The sequence below is a fragment of the Triticum aestivum genome, chromosome 4B, assembly GCF_018294505.1.
Source record: "Triticum aestivum cultivar Chinese Spring chromosome 4B, IWGSC CS RefSeq v2.1, whole genome shotgun sequence".
Taxonomy (NCBI): Eukaryota; Viridiplantae; Streptophyta; class Magnoliopsida; order Poales; family Poaceae; genus Triticum; species Triticum aestivum.
Genome location: NC_057804.1, coordinates 225,873,403 through 225,896,809, shown reverse-complemented (window position 1 = coordinate 225,896,809; position 23,407 = coordinate 225,873,403). Strand labels below are relative to the sequence as shown.

Below are 23,407 nucleotides of genomic sequence, written 5' to 3'. Positions count from 1 at the left end.
TAATATCAGTTTTTTTACATGTTTTCGCAACTCTTTCTCTGACTTCAAAACTAATTATAAAATTACTTTGCAGAGCTCACGCTGATGAGATCACTAGCGAGCGTGGTGTCTCAAACATGGCCGAGTCCATCCAACATGATAAGTTCAACGACTGGTTCAAAGCTCATGTAAGTCCGTATTTTATATTCTTTGTATGTACAATTGAAGCCATTTACTAAACAACTTCTTAATCTACAGATAATTAAATTGGAGAAGGAAAATGGTATTGGTAGTATTAATAATGATATTAGATGGCTAGCACGTGGCCCAGTAGATGCAGCAAAAAGGTACCGCGCTTACAACTCCAGAGGATATCGGTTTAGGCCTAAACGGTTAGACAGGGTGAGTCAAAATAGTGGAGTGGTGGTACATGCCAAAACATCTACATATGCTACACCAGGTGATGCGACCCCTGTTTTAGGTGATGTGACTTACTATGGCAAGATAATTGATATTATTCAGTTGAACTACTCTGGACATTTTTCGGTGGATTTATTTAAGTGTGAATGGGTAGATATTTCTAAAAAAGGAATGAAGAAGGACAAGTATGGCTACACACTTGTTAACTTCTCACATTTGATGCACAAAAGGAGACAAGATTGAGCATGACCTTTTATTTTGCCTAACCAAGCCGATCAAGTGTTTTACCTAGAAGACGAACTGAACCCAGGTTGGTCAGTGGTGATGCAGAATAAACTACCTAGAGATTGATGTGACACTGGAAATGATGAATGCACACGAGACGTAGAAGCTGAGCCATTCCATGTTTCTCACCTCACGGATATGTTTAAAGCGAAAAGGAAAGATCAACATTGGGTAAGGTCTGATATTGAGGGAACAATTGTGGATGCTAATGATAATTCTTTGATCAATGAAGAACGGTGATGGTACATCATATAAAGGTATTTCTCTGTTCAAGCAACATTTTCTTGATTATATATACATTGTAGTTTTAGCTAAAATCAAAGCTGAGTTTGCAGGACATTAATAACCATTGTATGTTCTTGCAGATCGTTGGATGAGCTTACACCCTTCTAAATATTCGAAGGAATGAGGTCTTTCACTCAACATATAAACCCAATTTTTCTTTTTCTTTATTGCTTTTCAGTTTCTCGTCCTATTTTCCATATATGCTGCCATTGTGGATCCCTATATACATTGAATTTAACTTGACTCTTTTTGATTTGTTATGAACTTTTTCTCATGCGCTTCAGTGAATCTTCTTTTTCAGAAAAATTTGCAAGTCAAGATTACAAGGATTGTTCTAAACTGCTAGATGAAGCAATGTGTTCTTTTAGATGGCTTTTATATGTTTTCGTAGTTTTTGATCTTCAAACATGAAGCTTGGAAAAATTCAGAAAATTGTTACTAAAGTTAAGCTTTATGTACGACATATTGTCATTGGAAATAGATACACTTTTGTCGAAGAAGTATTATGTCAGATTTACCATCTTGTAAACTTAGTTTACGTCTGTTTGAAATTGGCGTTTTAATTTATGTGGGATGCTTGTTTGCTGTCAAAACCTGATTCAATATTTTCTTTGTTGTTGTGAACCAACCATTGCACGTGTTACTTCTGTTGCTTGCACTTGCAGCTAGGTGCAGCTAGGTGCTAGCTGTTGTGCCTGTTGCTTACACTTGCAGCTGGTTGCTAGCCATCTTGCCGCTCAGATCGGGTGCCTAACTATTGATGATATGCATTTGAACTGCTGATGCAATGGCCAGTAGTAGAGGAGCCATGGGGATGCACTATAGCAGAGGCGCTCAAAGAAGAGCAACAGAGGTTAGGGTGTTCAAGAAAAACAGTAGCAAAGTAGCCTTGGTCACGTGACATTCCCTTCCTTCTCGCTTTTGCCCTTATCTCTCTCTCTCTGTGTGAAAGCGTGGCTCCCCTTGATCTTTTTTCGCGACAAACTGTCAAATCTATTCAACTTCAATCATGGCAGTACAACGGACACCAGAAATAATAAAAATTACATCTAGATTCATAGACCACCTAGCGATGATTACAAGCACTGAAGCGAGCCCAAGGCGTGCCGCTGTCATCGCTCCTCCCTCGCCGGAGTCGGGCACAACTTGTTGTAGTAGACAGTCGGGAATTTGTTGTGCTAAAGACCTATAGGACCAACGCACCTTAACCGAACGAGGCCTTGGTTCCCTTTTCTCCAGTCGAACCACCGGTCCGGTTCTTAAAACTATCTTCAAATTTAAGCTCTCGTTCATTGTTGATCTTCCACTCCTTTGTGAGTATTCACATCAAATACTTAATTTCATATGATCATTTTAAAGTTTGCATTTCACATTTATGGTTGTTGAGTTATCCTAAAATTCGTGTAAAAATATAGTTAATATGATATTCACTGCAACCAGACCGAAAATAGTTTGGTATTTACCAACCAAACTGTATTCTTTTTCATACCATATTACCAAAGAATGAAAACACTATTTACCAAAACAAAAACGTATTATCATGTTGACACATGGGCCCTATGTGTCAAGGTATTTGTGATCTATGCATGTAGTTGATTTTAGTTTTTCTAGTCCCCCTATAATAGAGCTTGTAACACTATGTATCAACCATGATTATGTGTTACTACCATTGTTGAACTACGTAACATATTTCAGTAACACATATTCATATGTTACCGTCAAGATCTATGTAACACACTTGACCAACACATATTTACATGTTACTATTACAATATCCTAGTAACACATTTTGAGGCCTTATATAGTATGTGTTACTGCCTGTCGTTCGACACAAAATGTTGTGTTACGGTAATTTCCCTTGTCACACATTTTTCAATCTGTTACATGATTGTGTTACTTAAAGTCTGTTTTGTTGTAGTGAGATGAGGAGGAAGTGGAAGATGGCGGTTACCCCAAGGTCAATTCCACCCTCATGATTTTTTCCGATGTTGAGAGCAAGAGTCGGTTGAAGGTCATCAACAGAGAAGTGAATATGGTTGCTCCGGCGACGACGACCACGTACTTGAAATGGTCTCAGACAACCATCACATTCGACCAGTCAGACCATCCTGCTCGTGTAGTCACCCCCGGGAGGCAAGCGCTAGTGGTTGACCCAGTGGTTGGTGGCACTCGACTGACTAAAGTGCTGATGGATGGAGGTAGTGGCCTGAATATCCTGTATGCTGAAACCTTGAAGGGGATGGGCATCCCGATGTCCAAGCTTAGCGAGAGCAACATGAGCTTTCACGGCGTTATTCCCGGAAAGAAGGCCGAGTCACTCGGCCAGATCACTCTCGACGTGGTTTTAGGTGACTCCAAGCATTACTGAAAAGAAAAGTTGACATTTGAAGTCGTGGATTTCCAGAGTGCTTACCACGCCATCCTGGGGAGACCGGCGTACGCGCGTCTCATGGCTCGACCGTGTTATGTATACCTCAAGCTGAAGATGCCTGGTCCCAAAGGTGTGATCACGGTCACTGGCAATTGGCAGAAAGCAGAAGAATGTTTCTACAAAGGTTTCAAAATCACCGATGCACAGATGGCAGCAGTTGAATTCCAAGAGTATCAGAAGAGTGCGGATCCAAGTGATTTGCTCCGAGCCAAGAAGCCTGCGACAGACTCCGCGTTTCATTTGAGTGGTGAAACAAAGCCGATTCATATTCACCCGACTGATCCCAATGCTGCACCGACTCATATATCAACGACGCTCGACGGCAAATAGGAAGAAGCGCTCATCCAGTTCCTCCGTGAGAACTGGGACATCTTCGCATGGAAACCCTTTGACATTCCAGGTGTACCCAGAGGACTGGTTGAGCATTGTTTGTGTGTCGACCCCAAGGTAAAACCCGTCAAAGAGCACCTTCAGCGGTCCGCCGTTCAGAAGAGAAAAGCAATCGACGAAGAAGTGGCTCGACTGTTGGCAGCAGAGTTCATCCGTGAAATCTACCACTCTGAGTGGCTTGCCAATGTCATCATGGTCCCCAAGAAGGACGATTCACTTCGCATTTGCATTGATTTCAAGCATATCAATCAGGCCTGCCCGAAATATCACTTCCCTCTCCCCCGTATCGATCAGATTGTTGACTCGACCGCGGGGTGTGAGCGCTTGTCTTTTTTAGATGCCTATTTCGGGTATCATCAGATCCGACTGTATGGTCCCGATGAAATAAAAACAGCCTTCATCACCCCATTCGGGTGCTTTTGCTATGTCACCATGCCATTCGGTCTTAAAAACACCGGAGCCACGTTCATGAGAATGATCCAGAAGTGCCTGCTCACCCAAATCAGTCGGAATGTGGAGGCATACATGGATGACATCGTGATCAAGTCTCGCAAAGGTTCCTACCTATTGACTGATCTTGCAGAAACCTTTGCCAACCTAAGAAGGTACGATATCAAGCTTAATCCGTCAAAGTGCACATTCAGAGTTCCAGGAGGAAAGCTGCTCGGTTTTCTCGTTTCCGAATGAGGGATCGACGTCAATCCAGAAAAAGTTGATACCATCCTCTGAATGAAACGCCCCGTGCAAGTGCATGACGTTCAGAAGCTGACTGGTTGTTTGGGCGCCTTGAGTCGATTCATCTCTCGTCTCGGTGAAAAGACCTTGCCTCTTTACCGATTGATGAAGAAATCTGATAAGTTCGAGTGGTTTGAAGAAGTTGATGCAGCGTTTGCAGAGCTTAAAGCCCTGCTTTCCACCCAGCCGGTGCTCGCTGCGCCAATCAGCAAAGAGCCTTTACTAATTTACATTGCAGCCACTGGACAAGTTGTTAGTACAATACTCACTGTCGAGCGAGAAGAGGAAGGAAAAGCGTACAAGGTTCAACACCCAGTTTATTATCTCTCTGAAGTTTTGACTCCGTCCAAGCAGCGCTATCCTCATTATCAGAAGCTTGTCTATGGAATTTACATGACCATGAAGAAGGTTGCATATTACTTCTCTAATCACTCTATTACAGTCGTCAGCGACGCACCGTTGTCTGAGATCCTGAATAACAGAGATGCAACTGGTCGAGTAGCAAAATGGGCGATGGAACTCCTTCCACTGGACATCAAGTTTGAGGCAAAGAAAGCTATCAAGTCCCAAGCAATCGCGGATTTCCTTGCCGAGTGGATTGAGCAGCAACTACCGACTCAAGTTCACTCGAAACATTGGACTATGTTCTTCGATGGTTCCAAGATGCTAAACGGGTCAGGTGCTGGAGTAGTATTAGTGTCCCCCCGTGGAGACAAGCTCAATTACGTTCTCCAAATTCACTTTGATTCCTCCAATAATGAAGCAGAATACGAAGCACTTCTATATGGGTTGCGTATGGCCATCTCACTCGGCGTCTGTCGCCTCATGGTGTATGGCGATTCAGATTTGGTGGTTAACCAGGTGATGAAGGAATGGGATGTCAGAAGTCCAGCCATGACTGGTTACTGCAATGCTATCAGGAAGCTGGAAAAGAAGTTTGAGGGGTTGGAACTTCACCATGTGCCCTGATTGAAAAATCAAGCTGCAGATGAGTTGGCGAAGATAGGTTCCAAGAGAGAGGCCATTCCCCGCAATGTGTTTCTGGAACATATTCATTCACCTTCGGTTCAGGAGGATCCCTTCACAGAAGAGTCGCCACAGCCCAAGAGTGCTACAGATCCGACTGAAGTTGACATCCCAGCCGTGGTCGACTTAGTCATGGAGGTTCTGGTCATCACTCTTGACTGGACAGTGCCGTACATCACATACATTCTTAGGAAAGAACTTCCGAAGGAAGAAGAAGAGGCTCGACAGGTCGTCCGACGATCTAAGGCCTTTACTGTGATAAAGGGGCAGTTGTTCAGAGAAAGTGCAACTAGAGTTTGCCAAAAGTGTATCACGCCAGAGGAAGGTCGAGTGATCCTCAATGATATTCACTCGGGGACCTGTGGTCACCACGCGTCCTCCCGGACCATCATGGCCAAAGCATACCGAGCTGGATTTTACTGGTCGCGGGCCAACGAGATGGCTAAGGAAATAGTGGACAAGTGTGAAGGCTGCCAGTTTTACTCCAACATGTCTCATAAACCTGTGTCGGCTCTAAAAACAATTCCACTCATCTAGCCTTTCGCCGTCTGGGGACTAGACATGGTTGGACCTTTGAAGATAGGTAGGAGTGGATTTACTCATGTGCTGGTAGCAGTCGACAAGTTCACCAAGTGGATCGAAGCCAAGCCCATCAAAAGCCTTGAAGCAAGCACAACTGTGAGTTTAATCAGGGAACTTATATTCAGATATGGCGTTCCGCACAGCATCATCACGGATAACGGCTCGAACTTCGATTATGAAGAATTCAAAGCCTTTTGCACCTCCCAAGGCACGAGAGTCGACTACGCTTCGGTCTCTCATCCTTAGTCGAATGGACAGGCCGAGCGGGCGAATGGATTGATTCTCGAAGGATTGAAGCCTCGGTTGATGCGGGACCTGAAACATGCAGCGGGAGCCTGGGTCGACGAGCTCCCATCCGCGTTGTGGGGGTTGAGGACAACCCCTATCCAGTCGAATGGAAGGACTCCATTCTTCTTAGTCTATGGTGTTGAAGCCATGCTCCCCAGTGATTTGCTCCACAATGCACCTCGAGTCAAACTCCTCTCAGAAGAAGAAGCAGAACAAGCTTGGCAAGATGCAGCCAACCTCTTGGAAGAAGAAAGAGAGATGGCCTTGATTTCGTCGACCATTTATCAGCAAGACTTGCGTAGATTTCACGCTAGAAATGTGAGGGGTCGAGCATTTCAAGAAGGAGACCTGGTTCTTCGAGTGGACCAGCAAAGACCTCACAAGCTTGCTCCTGCTTGGGAAGGCCCTTTCGTCATCACCAAGGTGCTCCACAGCGGAGCATACCGTCTCTTCAACGTCAAACATAATAAAGATGAGCCACGCGCCTGGAATGCGGATCTACTCCGCCCTTTCTATTCTTAAATATTTAGAATGATGAGATGTAATAAGAAATACCTTTTAGTTTGACTATCAAAAGACATAATTTACTTCTTCCGAATGATTGTTGTTTATTTCTTTTGTACGAATTACCTTAGCTGCGAATCTATTTTGCCTAAAACAAAGTGATAAAAATCCTACCGAGTGATGAGTCTGCCTCTCACTCGGGGGCTTAGCTGCAGCCCAGTGCTCGCCTAAGTGATAAAAATCCTACCGAGTGATGAGTCTGCCTCTCACTCGGGGGCTTAGCTGTAGCCCAGTGCTTGCCTAAGTGATAAAAATCCTACCGAGTGATGAGTCTGCCTCTCACTCGGGGGCTTAGCTGCAGCTCAGTGCTCGCCTAAGTGATAAAAATTCTACCGAGTGATGAGTATGCCTCTCACTCGGGGGCTTAGCTGCAGCCCAGTGCTCGCCTAAGTGATAAAAATCCTACCGAGTGATGAGTCTGCCTCTCACTCGGGGGCTTAGCTGCAGCCCAGTGCTCACCTAAGTCATAAAAATCCTACCGAGTGATGAGTCTGCCTCTCACTCGGGGGCTTAGCTGGAGCCCAGTGCTTGCCTAAGTGATAAAAATCCTACCGAGTGATGAGTCTGCCTCTCACTCTGGGGCTTAGCTGCAGCCCAATGCTCGCCTAAGTGATAAAAATCTCACCGAGTGTTGATCAAAGCTCTCACTCGGGGGCTTAGCTGCAGTCCCGCACTCGCCTAAGTTTGAAAAATCCTACCGGGTGGTGAGCAATCCTAGCACTCGGAGGTTTAGCTGCAGCCCAGTGCTCGCCTAAGTTCGAAAAATCCTGCCGAGTGGAGAGAAAACCTCCCACTCGGGGGCTTAGCTGCAGTCCCGTACTCGCCTAAGTTCGAAATATCCTACCGAGTGGAGAGCAAACCTCCCACTCGGGGGCTTAGCTGCAGTCCCGTACTCGCCTAAGTTTGAAAAATCCTACCGAGTGGAGAGCAAACCTCCCACTCGGGGGCTTAGCTGCAGTCCCACACTCGCCTAAGTTTGAAAAATCCTACCAGGTGGTGAGCAATCCTCCCACTCGGAGGCTTAGCTGCAGCCCAGTGCTCGCCTAAGTTTGAAAAACCTTACCGGGTGGTTGACAGGAGCGTCAAGACCATTGCTGAGTGCCTTGCTGATGAGCTGATCAATGCTTCTCAAGGATCACCTAATCGGTTGACAGGAACGTCAAGACCATTGCTGAATGCCTTGCTGATGAGCTGATCAATGCTACTCAAGGATCACTTGATCGGCCGACTGGAACGTCAAGACCATTGCTGAGTGCCTTGTTGATGAGCTGATCAATGCTACTCAAGGATCACCCTATCAGCCGACTGGAACATCAAGACCATTGCTGAGTGCCTTGCTGATGAGCTGATCAATGCTACTCGAAGATCACCCGATCAGTCGACTGGAACGCCAAGACCATTGCTGAACGACTCGCTGATGAGCTGATCAAGGTTGCTCAAGGACCGCCCGATCAGTCGACTGGCCATCCTTCTCCAAAAGCTGCATCGAGCAAACAGACAACAATTCGAGGGGAAAACGATTTTCGTTCAAAGACAGACGTGATTTATGAGATGGCAAATCCAAAGTTTCTTAACCGCAGAATAAAGTGCTCGGGCATCAGGCCCGAAGGAGTTTTAACGGTTACAAATTCACTTGTCATTCCGAGGCAAATAAAAGTGATAGCATAATGTTTTTTATCACTCGGTGGGAGAAGGAGTGGCCGGGTCGCAGAAGCTGTCGAGGTCTATGCTGCCGGCGATGCGAGTGGCTGCCTCGAGGAAAGTGTCCATGAAGTCCTGGAAGGAGTGCTTCTTAGTGTTTGCCACTTTGAGAGCTGCCAGCTTGTCTTCCTTAGCCTCCTTGCAGTGCACTCGGACCAGAGACAAAGCGACATCAGCACCACAGCGGGCAGAAGATTTCTTCCACTCTTGCACTCGACCTGGAATCTGGTTTAGCCGAGTCATCAAAGACTCGAGGTCTTGAGACATTTCCTCCCGAGGCCTGAGCTCGGTGTCCACTCGGACCATCGCCACCTTTAGCCGAGCCAGATAGTCGACTGCACCATCCAAGCGCGATTCCAGTTGAAGCAAGTTCATCGCAACTTCATCTTTCATGGGATAGTTGATGGGTTCGAGACCTGTCTCGACCCGCCCAGTTTCAGCCTCAAAGTCCTGACACAGTTCTGTCCCATTGCAAAAAAAGTGATGAATCGACAACGAGATAACAAAGTTCAATCGACAACAAAGTGATGAGTCGACTGATCATACCTTCAAGCTTCAGAACAAGTTTGGCAGCGAGTTGCTCCAGATAGGACTCTAGCTTGTCGGTCTTGGTCTTAAGGCCGCCAACTTCAGTGGTCAGATTTTCCTTGTCCTTCTTTAGTTGCTCGACTTCCCGATTGGCGTCTGAGATGGCAGCCTTCAGCTTCGCGTTCTCCTCCTCCAGTTTGCTGATCGAAGCCAGCTTCTGGTCCGCAAGCTTCGTCTTCTCGCGCGCTTCCTTCTGAGCGGCTGCCAGATCCAGATCCTTCTGCTCCAAAGCCTCCTTCATCCTCTCTAAAGAAACAACACTCTTCAGACGAGACTGAAGTTGACGATTTTCACTATGCACATCTGCTCGTGTGAAATCACTCGGTTCGAAGAGACTGAAGGAAAAACTAGCGCGAAGTATGAAGCTACAAAACAGATAGGATGGTCGAGTGATTACCTCCCATGATGGTCGTTTCTTGTTGGGCAGTCTTCAGATTCTTCTTCGCAAGTTCGAGGTCAAGTTCAACGCTGATATGCTTCTTCTTTAACTCGGTGAGCCAAGCTCCAAGATCACAAGACCTCTGCGGCCAGAAAGACAGACATGTCAATCGACAGATCGAAGCGCCAAGTGAAAGCAAAGAATTACTCTAAGACTACTGTCGAATCAAATATTCAACAGTAGTCTCGGGGACTACACCCAGTGGGTGCAGTTAGCGTGCCCCCACTGGATCAGATCAATACTCAGCATGAGTTCAAAAAAAAGAAAGAGAGAGAGAGAGACACATCATTAGACCTCGGTCGACTGCTAGCAGCCGACCGTGGTCTCGGGGACTACACCCAGTGGGTGCACTCGATGTGCCCCCACTGATTCGAAAAGTGCAGAATTGAAGATTTCCCGAGTTCTAAGCGAAGGAAAACCCAGTGGGTGATCAGATATAAAGAGACATTCAAGAATTTCAGTCGGAATTTTGCTGACCTGAACATTGGTCTGAAGAGCAGTGATGGCGTTGTAAGCTATCTGACTGGCTTCATGCATCACTTTCACTTGCTCCATGACAAGATTTGCCTGGCGAAGAGCTTCCCTAGCAGCACCCGGCGAGTCATCTGGAGTTTGATATGTTACGAAGAGGGATGGCTCTAGAGGGGTCGAAGTAGCTGCCGGGTCAGATGAGTGGAGCTGCACCGGTGTGGCAGGTGTCTGTGCACTCGACCCCGACGGACGATCAGTCGTGAACGGGTTAGCGAATGTGACGTTGGTCTGGACTATCGCTTTAGGCGCCGGTGTCGACTGAGGGACCTGGACCTCAAGCTTCTTCCTGCTTGAGCTTCCACTCTTCTTCCTCCTCTCCTGTAGAGGCACTTCTTCTTCGTCGTCATCAGGAAGCACAACGATATCTTGTGGAGCTACATAAGAAGAGAAATGTCAAGTTTTCAGTCAATTGGCCATCCACTCGACTAAATAGAACTCAGTCGAACGAACTTACCAGCTCGTGAGGTGGCCTCTTCGTCTCCTGGTGCCTTGTCGACGTCCATGTCAGTGGCAGCAGAGGTGGGGCTGGAAATACACAAGGATTGGTCAGTCAGATCAAGAAAATCTTCAGTCGACTTACGGAAACACAAACAAGATACCCACCATGAGGCAACGGGGACATCCATCTTGATGCGCGGTAGTGTCTTCGCGCCTTGGAGGGAGCAACTTTAGGCTGCTTGGCCACCTTCTTCGTCGGCTCCGGAGTCGACGTTCGAGTGCGCTTCTAAGTATTGGCACTCGGACCCACACCTTTCCCGCGCCCGCCGGCCGGGTCATGCTGCTATTTGGATCGACGTTCGAAGCGTAGCGACGAGTCGACTTCCTCCTCCTTGTCCGACTCCTCGCTCTCCTCCTCCTCCTCCTCCTCGTCTTCCCGAGAATCCCTCTCGTCACTATCTTCCGCGCTGTCCTCCCCCTCCTGGGCCTTCTCCAAAGCCTGCTCGCCATTGGGCATCGAATGCATCTCAGTGAACACCTGCGGAACAAATTGGTCGAACGAGAGTCAGTCAATCTCAAGTGCAGTCGGAGCATGAATGAGAAGCAGTCGGAGCGAAAAGCGTACCTTGTCGGGTGGGTTGTCGCTGCTAAAGGGAACGACTCGCCTAGATCCTCTGGGATTGTCCTGATTGCCTGTGATGCTCCTCAGCCACAAAGCTACTGTTGCAGATGGTACTTCTTCTGGATGGACGCGAGCGGTGTCGTCCGGTCCGGAATACAGCCACATTGGGTGATTGCGGGCCTGGAGAGACTGGATGCGTCGACTGAGGAACACCTCCAACAGATCCAGACCCATAACACCATCATTGATAAGCTGAACCACCCTATCCACCAACATCGTCGTCTCCATGGTCTCGCCAGTCGTCACTTTCAGCGGAGCAGGAGTCTGGACTCAATCAAACGAGAAGTGGGGGAGGTCGGTCGACTGACCTGGAGCCGCGACATCCTGGCAATAGAACCAAGTCGATTGCCAGCCTCTAACGGAATCAGGAAGAGTCATAGCAGGAAAAGCACTCCCTTTCGTCTTTTGGATACCTAAACCCCCGCACATCTGGATGACATGGGTTTTCGAGTCACTCGACTTTGCCTTTTTACCAATTGGGAACGAATGGTGAAGATGTGCTTGAAAAGACCCCAGTGCGGTCGACACCCTAAGAAGTTCTCGCACATCGACACGAAAGCAGCTAAATACGTGATGGTGTTGAGGGAGAAATGGTGGAGTTAAGCACCAAAAAACTTCAGAAACCCCCGGAAGAAAGGGTGCGGGGGAAGCGAAAAGCCGCGGTCGACGTGGGTGGCGAGCAGAACACACTCACCCGATTGAGGCTGAGGGCTCATCTCCCCCTCCGGCAGCCTTGCCGCTCCCTTGGCGATTAACCCCGACTCCGCCAGCTCATCCTGGTCCGCCTGCTGAATCAAAGACCGGATCCAATCGCCCTGGATCCAGCGGCAGCCTCGCACGCGATGACGACCTGCACTGCTGCTTCCTGCCCTTCGCCACCTCCTTCATCTTCTTTGCGCGCTCTAGCGCCGCCGTCTTGTCCTTCACCATGGCAACGGGGTAGCAGCGTCGGAGCAGAAGAGTAAGGTGCGGCGGAGAAGCGAAGAAAGAAGAAGGAAGAGAAGATGTGCACAGTACAGACGCCTCGGTCCGGCCACCTTATAAGAGATTGTTTCCGAGTGACTGACGCATGGGACCAGGCGATCCCGTCAAATCCCGCAACAGTCATGCGCAGCGTATGTGGCAAAAAAAGGCGGCGCGGGAATCGAGGAATCACTGTTTATCCGCTCCGCCCACTTCGGCACTCCCCATCTGGCGCGCTTCCCTGAAATTTCGTATCCCGCGGAATCCGGGATACACTGCATACAATCGCGCCTAGGATCCCACGCTCCAACATGACACTCAGCACATAAGATCAACAGTTCACTCGTCTGTCCACTTAATGGATCAAGGCGACTGAGTCTACACCAAACATCGACGTGGGCGCTTAGACTTGCAGAAAGCACTCACGAGATCCCAAAGCTCGGGACAAGTTCAATTTCAGCCTTTTTTGCACTCGCAACTTAATCCATTAGGGGGCTACTGATGAGGATACAGACCTGGGGTAGGGTCATAGGCCTGACCTATACGTCCTACCCAAGGTCACTACCCCTGAAGATAAGAAGACCAAGAATCCACTCGACGGTATAATCACTTGACCGTCATTCCCCACTTTCACTCGACCGTATGGGGAATGACTCGACCATATCGAAGACCAGGAGTCGGAAGAACGCACAACGACCGGGCATTCACTCCTTAGTCTTCATGAGCATTAAGAGTATTTAAAACTGCCGTTACCAGTAACACCCTTACTTTATGTACATTAAGCTCCTTGTAATGGAGGTGGGCTGGGGTCCTGGCGCACTCTATATAAGCCACCCCCCTCCTATGGGACAGGGGTTCGGACCACCTGTAACTCAACGCACATAATCCAATCGACCGCCTACGGGCACCGAGACGTAGGGCTGTTACTTCCTCCGAGAAGGGCCTGAACTCGTAAAACCTCGTGTGTACATCTTCGCCATAGCTAAGATCTTGCCTCTCCATACCTACCCCCTTTCTATTGTCAGACTTAGAACCACGACAGTGACCACCACGACCGTCGCCCCGCTCCTGCCCGCGCCGGGATCCTCCATCGCGCCCGTCCCCGCAATCCTCACCCCGGAGGAGGTGTCTGGGGTGCTGTGGGACCTAACCCAGGCAGTTCAGGAGATCCGCTTGTTCTTGGCCGGGTCCTCCGGGCCGCACCGGCTGTGCCGCCTATCGCTGCCCCCGCGCCTCCGTGGCTGCCGTGGCAGCCACCGCACCAGGCGGCCTCTGCCGCGCCCGCCGGGCCGCTGCAGCTGCCATTTATCGCCACGACCACCCAACCCTGGCTGCAGTGGCAGCCGCCGCTCCTGGCGGCCTCCGCCACAGCAGCCGCTGCAGCTGCCCGGCGTGACATTGCAGCAGCCGCTGCAGCTGCACAGCCACCGCCGGTCAGCTCCGGCCCCGCATCGACCACGCCGGCGGGAGTCCTGATCCACGAGGTCTGGTTCCTGCCCTCACCGTCCCTGCTACCGGCTTGGTTGACCGAGTCATCATCTCAGCCGGTCTACACGACGGCCTCGGGACAGCTACACGTGCCGCCCCAGCAGGCGCAGTACGATGGGTCCTCCAGTTCCGCGGGTCCCTACGTTGGCCTCGACACGACGCAGTTCCACAGGGGGGCCTTGTGATCACCGACCCGGTGCCACTGCTTCGCGCCGCCGAGCCATACCCCCACGGCGGTCATACCTAGATGGCGCCGTACTCCCACGCTTCGCCAAGCTTGCCTTCGCCAGCTACGACGTCACCGAGGACCTTGGCCCCTCAACTGGCTTAATAAGTGCGACCAGTTCTTCTGGGGCAACGCACGCTCGCGTCGGACCGCACCTGGCTCGCTTCATATCACCTTCGAGGTGCTGCACAAACTTGGTATTACCCTCTCAAGCAGGATGAGGGCGGCATGCCTCCATGGGAGCGTTTTCGCGAGCTCTGCCTCCTTCGCTTCGGGCCGCCAATACGCGGGAGCCGGCTGGTGGAGTTGGGACGTCTTCCCTTCACCTCTACGGTGCGGGACTTCACCAACCGCTTTCAGGCCCTGGCATGCCACGCGCCCAGTGACGGCTCACCAACGGGATGAGCTCTTCATCGACGGTCTGTCGGATCATATCCGCGTGGACGTGGAGCTGCGGGGACCCCAGGACCTCCAGATGGCCATGTACAATGCCCGTGCGTTCGAGCGCCGCGCGGTGGCCATCCAGCAGGCGTCACCGTCTCGGGCCGCTGGGCCGCCACCTTGGCTGGACGTTCCCGTGCAGGGTTGGCCTGCTCAGTCTTCCGCGGCACCCTCACCACGACCGCGGCGCGCTTGTTCCGCCAGCTCACCCCGGCCGAGAAACTCGAGCATCGCCGCCAAGGGTTGTGCTTCAACTGCGATGAGCCCTACGTGCCCGGCCACGTCTGCTCGCGACTCTTATACTTCGAGGATGCGGACTACATTGAGGAGGACGCCGCCGCCGCCGGGCTCGGTGACCTGCCCGCCCCAGCTAGCACGGAGGTGTTTGGCAACGGTTGATCACCTCGAGTTCCGCAAGCGCTTCACCGCCTTCCAGCTTGAGGACGACCTGTTTGTGCAGGCGGGGAGAAATGTTATGACCATCATAATAGTCGCTTAGCCCAGTTAGTTGTGGCCCAGTCTATCTTATCGTTATTAGGGGCTTAGCCCAATTATCTTATTAGGAGGATTATATAAACGTGTGTAAGGATCCGTTTGGAAATTAAGAAAGAAGCAATCATATTTGCTCGGCTTCCTTAGGGAGCCGCAAGACCTAACCCTAGCCTGCTCCCCTGCGCCATCTTCCTATCAGCCGTCGCCTTCTGCCGCGCAACTACGGCGCCGACGCACCACCGCCGGCGCCCATCTCCTCACCAACCAGCCTCCCACCCCTACAACCTGCAGTTCAGGCCAGGTAGGGCCCAAGCTCCTACCACCTGCACTATCAACTGAACATCTTGCCAGTTGCGCTAATAGCTTGCTTACTATTTGCCCTCTCTTGAAAATGTAGTCCGCAGGAATCAATGGCCTTCTCCATTACACTCCTCGGATTCTTGAACAAGTTGGAGTAGTTAATTTGTTTTCAAACATTGGACTTGGCTCTCATTCAACCGCAATCCTCCTAAGTGCCATAAATGCTTTGCTCATGCTGCCTTGTATAACTGCTTCAATGATGCTGATGGATATTTGTGGACGAAGATTAACTCTGAGACTACTTGAACATCAAACATAAATGTTTACAATTAAAAAATTGTCAGTAAATTCATGATTTATTGTTGTTTAACTGTCATATAGTACTATTGTTGAGATTCCGATAGTTCTTTGAAATTGATATAGTTGCCATCTCCATGTCACCTTGAATATGTTTTCTACTGACAACTTTACAAATAAACTTATCAATATTGGGCATCGTTTCTGTCAGCATTTCAATTTTTTCATGTCATACCTGAAAATAAGCTCAGCATGCTGTGCTCATGATTTTGAAGATGTGATTTCTTGCATTTTCTTCACAAAACTCCAGATTAAGACCTTTGTACATTTATGCAGGTCTCTTCTCCTTGTAACTACCCCTATCCTAATGTTGTCCCTGAGTACAATATGTTTTTCCTCCATAGTGAATATGGGATAGGGGTAGTTATAAGGAGAAGGGACCTGGTCGTCCTCCTTAGTCAATGATCTCCACTGCTGCAATAAGATACAAGATTTAAATAGACAGTCAGCAGATTTAGTAGGAAAGACATGTTCGATCGTAAATTTATTCCTAATAGTCCACAACGACCAACATATCGCACCGAGGCCAACCCAGAAGACCCTCTTAGTCACCCCAGCCAACGAATTGGCAAGATTTCTCATCTCAAGAAAGGAGGAGGGGTTCCAAGTAACCTGGAGCCATGATCTGACATAGCTCCAAACCAGCTTAGCAAGCACACAATGGAAAAATATATGATTCGTGTCCTCCAAGGCACCACAGAGAGCACAAAACTCCGAGCCCGGCCCGTTTCTCTTACACATTTGGTCAGCCCTGGGGAGACGACCTCTGAAGGCCTGCCAGAGGAAGATTTTGATTTTCGGTGGGATTCTGGAACGCCAAATGGTAGAAAACCTATTAGAAGGGGCACCTCCAATGATTCTAGAGTACAAGGATTTCACTGAAAACTGGCCTGAGGAGGAATGAGGCCAAACCACCAAATCCAGAGCCTCCGAGAGCAAGGGGAATAAGGCAGAGAGTCTTTGCCAGTCTTCCAACTCTTCAGGAGACAAGGAGCGACGGAAAGCCAGGTCCCAATTATTAGCCAACACCTCCGCGATGGAGATATTCGGGTTAGGGCAGTACGAAAAAAGAACAGGTAAGCTAATAGAAAGGGGAGCGTCACCACACCACCAGTCAAGCTAAAAACTAACCGAGGAGCCATCTCCTACAATGAACTTAACATGTTCAAGGAACAGAGGTTGAACTTTAATAAGGTCCTTCCAGAATTGAGATCCATGCCGGGCCCCAGCAAACATCGGGCTAGAGTGTGGAAAATATTTAGCTTTAAGAATTGAATACCATAAAGATTTGGCCCCACTAGACATGATCTTCCACCACCATTTGATTAAAAGACATTTGTTCAAGACCGATGTGTTGATTATGCCTAACCCCCCAAGGTTTTTAGGCCTACACATGAGTTTCCATTTAACCAACCTATATTTCCGTCTGTTGTCAGCAGCATTCCAATAGAAAGCACCCCTGTGCTTGTCAAAACCAGCATGAATGCCAGCCGAGAGAAGATAGAAGCCCATTAGAAACATATGAAGAGAGGAGAGACAAGCGTTGATCAGAGCAACTTTGCCATCATTAGTATTGTGTGTGCCTTGCCAGGGAAGAACCCTGTTTCCCACCTTAGAAACAGCCAGAGCTAAATCCTTTGAATGAAGCATATCAGGCGAGATGGGAAGTCCCAGGTATTTAAAGGGGAAGGAGCCCAGGGAACAGTTTAGAAGCCTAGCTGCTCTCAGAGCCTCCGCATCATCAACACCAGTGACTAGGACCTCACTCTTGGAAAAGTTAATTTTCAGGCCTGAGATGGCCTCGAAGCATAAGAGGATGAACTTGAGATGGGCAATGCAATCATCGTTCAGTTCAACCATAATAATGGTGTCATCAGCGTATTGTAGGTGAGTAACACCTTCTGGGATTAAATGAGAAACCACTAGCAAGATATGGCCATGATGAGCCGCCCTAGACAAGATGCAAGAAAAAGCATCGGCAATGAAGTTAAACAGAACAGGAGACACATGATCGCCCTGTCATAGGGCCCTGCCATTGACAAAAAAATTACTAATGTGGCCATTAACAGAGACCGCAGTGTGGCCACCCGAGACCAACTGCATAATACGATGAACATACGCCCCATCGAAGCCTTTCGCTAGTAGAACCTTTCTCAGAAAAGGCCAACTGACCGAATCATAGGCTTTCTCAAAGTCCAGTTTTAGAATGACAGCCTTAGAGTTACGATCTCTCAAGTCATGAACTATCTCATGGAGACAAAGAATCCCATCTAAAATGAAGCACCCTTTGATGATAGCGGATTGGAACGGGCTAATAACTCTATGAGCAACGGGGGACAGACGAGTTGCAAAACCCTTAGTAGGAAACTTGGCGAAATTATTGATCAACGCAATAGGCCTGAACTGGGAGATCAGCTTAGCACCTTTAACTTTAGGAATCAAGGTGATCACCGCATAGTCGAGACGAGATATGTCAATAGTTCCTAGACAAAAGCCCTGAATAACATTACAAACCAACTGCCTCAGCTGAGGCCAGAACTTCCTGAAGAAGGGGATCGAGAAACCATCCGGGCCGGAAGAAGCATTAGGGTTTCCAGAGTTAACCACGTCCCAAATCTCCTTATCGTATAGGGGCACCATCAAGGCATCATTCTCTTCGGCCAAAAATTTCATATTATGGTCCCACAAAGACGGAGAAATAGAGAAGCCAGAAGGAGGTTTTGCCCCTAATAACGACGAGAAGAAATCCACCACACGGGAGAGGGTCACAGATTGGTCCAAAGAGTGAACTCCATTAATGATCAGGTTGTCAATATAACACCGTCTCCTCCGACTATTGGCGATGGCGAAGAAATACACGGTAGGGGAGTCCCCTTTTAGCATCCAATTTAACGTGCCACGCTGGCGCCAATAGACTTCCGCTTGTTGATGCAACTGCATCAAGGCGGTCTCAAGATTATACCGCAAAGCCCACCCATCATCGGAGAGACCAGAGGAGTCGGCCGTACGGTCTAGGTCCAAGATCTAGGATTCGAGAGAGTCCTTCGATCTATGTTCCTCCTCAGCGTGATTACGGGACCAACCTATAAGAAATTTGCGCAGGTTATAGGAGCAGGAATGCCAGTCCATCCAAGAGGCCAAAGGAACGAGAATTTGGGGCTAAGAGATTAAGAATCTTAGAAGCCAGCATATCATTAAACCCTTCAATGTGCAACCAGGAAGCATCAAATTGGAATCTAGAGGGAGGTCTATCTTGATGCATCCCACCGTCGAGAAGGAGAGGGGTATGGTCGGAGCCCGCGATACTTTTAGCGAGAAGGGAGGCCCGGGGAAAGAGAGAGTCCCATCTAGAACACATAAACACTCTGTCAAGCACTGATCTAATCGGGATGGCCTGATGGTTGGACCAAGTGAAACGAGCCCCTATCCTAGGAAGCTCGCGGATAGCATTGGAGCTGATGAAGTCGTTGAAGGCATTAGCCAGAGGCCAGGAGAAGTTGTCGTTGCTTTTGTCTGAGGGAGAGCGAAGAAGGTTGAAGTCACCACCCATATTTATCGGTAAATTACACGCCTCTATCTTAGCAGAGAGCTCATCCAGGAACAGAGAGGATAACGAGTGGTCAGTCGGACCATAAACCACAATGACTTCCCACATAATGTTAAGAGCTTTGTGACAAACTACCGTACTTGCCCAAAAAATACCATTATCAAAAGCCACGAAATCGAAGACATCTTTTTTTGAGCCAATCAGGATCCCTCCCGAGTGCCCGAAATAGGGAGCACGTGCCAATCAAATCTGTCCATGCCCGCGATAGCAGAAAGTTTGTTGGGAGAAAAGGATTCTTTAAAGGTTTCGACTAGCCCAACCAGATCAATATTGTTCCCACGCATCAAATCCTTAATCTGGTCTCGGCGCCCCTAGCACCAAAACCCCTTATGTTCCAAAACAGGGCTTTCATTTATAGGAAAGGTTTTTGATACGGAGTCTCGACCTGCTAGGAGCTACGCAGTGTTTAGATATTTTAGCAGGACCCCTCCTGGAAGCGCTTGGCTGAGGTTGGCCACTACCAACCTCCACGCCAGCCCCCTGTGCCCCAACACCCACCGAAACTGCAGGCGAAGAGGCAACGGCCTCTTTAGCTTTAGCAATGGTCACCTGGGCCAACTCATTGGCCGAATAGAAGAAAGGAGGGAAGAGGGGGAGCCTAACTCGGGGTCGACCAAAACACCCACATCAGACATAATATTTAACAGGTGATCATCAGAAAGTGGAGGGAGAACAAGCCGAATCGGGGAGGGGGAAGGGATCAGACCAAGATTATCACCTGACGGAGGAAGATCCTTGCTGCTCCGCCCGCGCCATCACCAATTCACCCGCGTCATGCACCCACCTGCCCTTGCGAGCCGTGGAGGTGGGCGACCGAATCGAGGGAGAACGGGCCACGGGAGAAGCCGGGACGGGGCCTGAACGCGACATTGAGCCCACATCCTTGTCGAGGCGATGACATACACCTATCATCGACTGCTTAGAACTCGAAGAAGCCCTGCTCTTCGTAGAATACTTCCGCACCGAAGACTTCTTCTTCCTCTTAGACTGCAAATCATCATCAGCATGACCAGGAGAGCGGCAGGTCCTCAATACCCGAGCGCGTGGGAGAGGGAGGACGACCCGGAAGGTTGGAGCAGGCCCCGGAGATGGGAGTGACCATGGAAGACTATTTCTTGCGTAGCAGCTCATCATCAGCATGCATCGCTTGGGTAGCAGGAGGGTCGGCCACCGCCTCGCGGGGGGCCTTATCAACAGGCGCTTGAGACTTGAACAGCTCCCGCTCAGATTCAGCCAGCCCATCCCACTCGGAGTGGGGGAAAGCAGATCAGAACCCCAACTAGGGTTTTCCCATCCGTAGAACCGTCCCCATTCTTATCATGTTTGTCAGAGAGGTTGGATGGGGGAGGAGGCGGGCGGGATGAAAGGCTTCAGCCCCTTCCACCCGAACACGAAGTCTGGCACCATTGGGTGAGGGGAACGCATCAATTGAACCATGAACACAGAGGAGGTCAACACACCAAATCTTGATACGAGCTGGACCAACCCTCTCTAGCGATTCCACGTCCACCTCCACAGGTTTTCCAATTAGGGCCCTGAAAGCCATCAGGAAGGAAGAAGACCGGAGCCCCGCTGGCACATCATCCACCAAAACCCACACCTGAGATAGAGGACCAACAGCTTTTCCACCACATGCAGCAGGCTTCGCTGACACCACTAGCAGATTGAGGGGGAGGGTGAAGCTGGTGCAAGACGCAATCATACGGAGGCAGTCCTTGGAGGGGAAAACAACAGAGAACTCAAAGTCAGACAACTGATTGACTTGCCAGTCCCAGCCTTCGACATCCCAGATCTGGAGCCCTTCAAGCAGAGTTTGGGAGGAGATCTTTTACTCTTGCACCGTGACTATGGCAGCATTGGAAAGGGAGGGGGCCGCCACCAAAACAGGCAAATCACTATCCAAAGAGAAAAAGAGCATCCAGGGAGACCCAAGCCAAATTGGAGGAAGGAGTGAGGTTTCTGGCGATTCTGACAGTTGACAGTGAGATGCCCATCCGAACGGCAAATCAAGCAGAAAGGGGGATTGTAGCATCTGGATTGGAAATGCATGGGCTTATGACAGGCAAAGCAAGTAAGCGTTGAGGGATTGCTCGGGGTGGAGGGGTTGGGGCGATGCAGCGGAAGGGAGGGAGGAGGAGGAAGGATCCCATCCCCCACCCCCGACGAGGACGCGCCGGAGTGAGGGCCAACAGGACGTCGGGCCGGGCCAGCGAAGGACCACGACGGGGGACGAGGCCCAGCGCCAGCGCCCACCGGGCGAGGGATCTGCCGCGCCGAGGCAGGAGCGCCACGCCCCGGGCCCAGGACAGGCAAGGAGCCCGACAAGGACGAACGCCCCCCACTAGCCGCCGCCACCACTTCCCAGGGATCCAGTGCCGGAGAGAGAGAGAAGGCCCAGATCCAGATCCTTGCGGACCAGATCCAGGAGGAGCACGCTCCCGCTCCGAGCGCCGGAGCCACTCCGGACCAGCAGCCCATGCAGCACGGTCGTGAGCCACCTGCTCGCGAGCCGCCTGCTCTGCCTCCAGCTTGGAGCGCAGGGAGGCCTCGAGCTCCAGATCCACAGCCAAGCCCGACGAGTCCTCACGTCGGCGCTTGTTGCCCGAGACCGCATCACAGGACGAACCCCTCGACTTGTCCATGGAGATCACCGTCGCAAAGGAGAGGAGGAGGGGAGGGGGAGTGGATCTGACTAGACAGCGGATGGGGTTGCGGTGTCTACGCAAGTCAGCGGCAGAAGCCGGAAACCCTAGAAAGGGGGAGAGGAGCCGCGGGGAACCCATATATAGCCAGACTTAGCCATTCCCACATGGGCCAGGCGAGCCACGCGGGCCGGGGGAGGGGGGAGGCTAGAGACAGGTGGAAGCCACACCAGACCCATAGTAGGTAGGGGGGAGGAATCGTCAACTGACGACAGGATAGTAGGAACGGGCTGGATAGCCAGAGAAAGATCAGGAGTCCCAACAGGCCCAGCACCCGGCCCACCTCGCGACCCACTAGTCAACGAGAGGGAGACCAGATCTAAGGCAGGCACCGCCGTCTCCACGATGCAACCAGACGCCGCAGCCGCCGGAGATGGGGAAGCCGGACCAGAGGCAAGGGAAGGGGAGGGAGGGCATACCACGACCGGAGCAGCACCCAGGATCCCAGATCCAGGCGAGGGACAGGAGAACTTACCAGAGTTGCGACGGCGATGAGAGATCCGAACCCAACCAGCATAAGACGACGGCGACGGCACCGGCCGGCCCCGACCCCCAGGCGCAAACTTGCGGGAGCGGGGCGCAGCGGTGGGAGAAGGAGCCCGCACAGGAAGGACCGGCGAAGGCGAGCAAGAGGCCGCCTCATCCGACGAGCAATCCTCATCGGAGTCGAGGGCCCAAAAGCGAGAGCCAAGTGGCGTCGGGGGATGAGCCGAAACCCGTGGCACCGGCGAGCGAACGGAGGGAGAGGAACCAGACTCGGAGGAGAAGGCAGACCGGAGGAGCAAGGAACGGCGGCGGAGGGGTAGGGGAGGGGGAGGAGAGGGGCGAGAGGGGGGAGAGGAGAGGCATCACCGGATCACGTTTTTCTCCTTGCACGTACCTCGTGATTCTTCCACAAAAATGAAGCAAGCATAGCAACTTCTGTTGTATTATAGAGATAAAACTAGAACATGAAAAACAGTAAGATGGCTGCTGAAGAAAGTACAGGAGCCTCATACTCGTCTTCGCGGAAGCATGTTAAATACAGCACTCTCCCGCCAAAAAAAAAAGTTAAATACAGCAGTGCTATGATATACTGATGGTCATGTTTCAGAGCACACTGCACTGATTTCCAACATGGTATACACACCTGAAGAAGGAACATGCAGCTGATTAATAAGTTTACTATATTAATCTTTGCCTAATTTGCCATCTTTGCTATTTTTAGGGCCATATTACCTGCCTCATTTTTGTCAAGGAGAAGCAAACAACCAATCTACTCTCCAGTACAAATCTACACTTTTCTTTTCTTTTCTTTTGTGGACGAATATAATGGCAGACCTATTGCATTTGCATCATATCCATTGCTGACCTGTTTGTTATCTCAGCGTGCGTCATACCATACGTACTATTTTTAGGCTCCAAAACTGCATGCCAAACCACTGGAGCAGAAGAGGCATTGACAAAAAGCAGAAGAGGCAATGCCAA

General features: G+C 50.2%; 1 pseudogene; it reads left to right on the top strand.

The window, feature by feature from the left end:
• LOC123090064 (monosaccharide-sensing protein 2-like) overlaps nucleotides 1-15,989 on the top strand; it is a 45,691-nt pseudogene extending 29,702 nt beyond the window's left edge.
• Nucleotides 15,990-23,407: the final 7,418 nt, after the last annotated feature.